Source organism: Ipomoea triloba, chromosome 3 (genome assembly GCF_003576645.1).
Source record: "Ipomoea triloba cultivar NCNSP0323 chromosome 3, ASM357664v1".
NCBI lineage: Eukaryota > Viridiplantae > Streptophyta > Magnoliopsida > Solanales > Convolvulaceae > Ipomoea > Ipomoea triloba.
This window is the reverse complement of record NC_044918.1, coordinates 8,505,075-8,507,411: the sequence shown is the minus strand read 5'-3', so window position 1 is coordinate 8,507,411 and position 2,337 is coordinate 8,505,075. Positions and strand designations below refer to the sequence as shown.

The 2,337-nt window shown below is 45.9% G+C and overlaps 1 long non-coding RNA gene across 1 annotated transcript; it reads left to right on the top strand.

The window, feature by feature from the left end:
- The first annotated feature begins 950 nt into the window (after positions 1-950).
- Positions 951-1,872, top strand: LOC116014500. The gene is made up of 2 exons (XR_004097401.1): positions 951-1,248; positions 1,583-1,872. It is a non-coding gene; the product is annotated as an uncharacterized LOC116014500 (long non-coding RNA).
- The last annotated feature ends 465 nt before the right edge of the window (positions 1,873-2,337 follow it).

The following is a 2,337-nucleotide window of genomic DNA, read 5'->3' as shown; positions in this document are numbered from 1 at the left end:
GCTGGTGGTGGCGGAGCCGTGCGCGGCGGTGTAGCCCGGGAAGGGAGCGAGGCGGTCGCGGAGGCAACAGAAGCGGATAGCGGGGGCCTGAGATCGTGGCCGCGGGGATGCCGGTAAGTGGCGCCATGCGCGTGCGTAGCGGGCTGAGAGGGGGGGGTGTGTGTAAGCTAGAACCTGAGGGATGGGGTACGTGCTTGGTGGAGGAGGAATTCTATCCTGTGACGTACGCGTGGACGGCGAAGATAGGGCGGGTGGCAGTATAAATAGGCGGGTGCATGGTCTATTTAAGACACAAGAAAAAGGACACAAGGACGTCTGTGGTCAAGTGGGCAAGTATTCTCCCATAGTGGTCAGCGGTCCCAAGGTCGATCCTTGGCATCTAGGTTAGTCCTTCCTAGTAAGTGTTTCCCTTAGCTAGTTATTTGTTATAGTATTGCATCGCAAGAGGACTGTCGCCTTCGTCTAGTCTAGCATTGTAATACCATTTTATAGTGGACCCGATCCATGTGAAACCATCATTGGCACCATCTGTGGGTACTGAACCACAAATCGTACGTCTCTAACCCTGACCAAGAATCTCCTGCAAGTTTAAGTCCAAATGACCGGCCCCCGGAACTAGGGGTGAGCAAAACATCGGTTAACCGCCCGATAACCGCTAACCGATAACCGAACCGACCGAAAAAATCGGTTATCGGTCGGTTTTGGTTATTAATTTTAGAAAAAAATCGGGTTTTCAGTTTTTCGGTTAATATACGGTTATTGGGGTCAGTTATCGGTCGGTGACCGATAACCGATATATATTACATATATATATATATATATATATACATATATATATATATATATTATTTTTACTGCCAGAGTCAGACTCCCCTAGGCCCAAATGTTATACACTTTCTTTAACCTAACCCAGTAACCCTACAAACTAAAATCAATTAAAACAAAATTCCTCACGCTCTCTGGACCTTCTCCATTCTCGCAACACCGCAGCTCCGCTTCTCGGCTTCTCCGGTATCTCCGATTCCACGATTGACGATTCCACGAGTCCGCGAACTCCGGTCACTCCCTGACTCCCTCACGCCCTCCGGCTTCTGCTTGATGGCTTCTCCGTGACGCATGGCTCCATAGTTTCGGCCAACGAATTCAGGCCTTCGCAGTTCGCTCCTCTGCCTCCAAGGCTCCGACGCCAACCAACTCCGTAGTCTATCCTCACGCCCGGTACTCCGCAGTCCGCACTTAGGCAGTCAGGTAATATATTTAATTTTTTTTATTTTTTGTTAAATGTTTAATTAAATAGATAAATTTGTATACTATTAATAAATTATTTTACTGTTAATAAATTAATTTATTATCTGTTTAATTAAGTTGGTAAATAAGGAAGTTTGTTTACTGCAAGTGAGTGTTGAGTGTTGTTTACTGCCAGTGAGTCAGTGACTGTGAGTGTTCTGGAAATATGAGTTATAATGTTATATGACTACTTGACCAGTTGTGTTTTTGTGTGTTATTGTGTGTTATGAATTATGAAATACTAATTTTTTTAATAGTAATAATATTAATACTTCTATTATATTTCATTTTATAGGTTTGAACTTTGAAGGATTTGAATATTTGAAGGGGAAGCTTGGCAGAAATACAGAATGTTCTTTCATTTCATATTACTTTGTTTTGTTTAGACTTGGCACTTGCAGTGTGCAGCATTTGCTATTTTAGATATCATATTTTGTATTTTGTTTAGACTTGCAGTGTGTAATGCTATGTTGGATTTCATTTTTTTGCATTTTAACTTTGGACACAGGACATTGGCTTTGACAGTTGGGACTTTGAAACAATATGTATAAACTATTAAGTGTTAAAGTATTGCTTGCTTTTGTGTTGGAGTCGGTTTTTTGGTAACTGACCGAAAACCGACGCTCGGTTTTCAGTCGGTTTTAGAACCATCATCGGTCGGTTTCGGTCGGTTACAAGAGCCAAATATCACGGCCGGTTATTCGGTTTTTCGGTCGGTTATGTAACCGACCGACCGTTTGCTCACCCCTACCCGGAACGGATGTTCAGCAACCTTACCGGACCGACAAGTTATAGGGAGGGAGCACGGCCCACCCCGGGGCACGGCTCCGCCGTCAAACGCACTTGACAAGATCAGAGCGGGTGCCCGAAGTGCGGTCAAATGAGCTCACTCCACACCGCTGGAGGTACAGGCCGCCTTCCCCCGCGAGGCGGCGGCGGATCAAGTGGGTGAGTACCCGAGGGTCGTCTTCCCCCCTCCAAACGCTAAGCAAGGATCCTCCCGGGTCAACCGCAGTGTGGGGAGTAAGGGGGTCGTTCCACCGCATGATC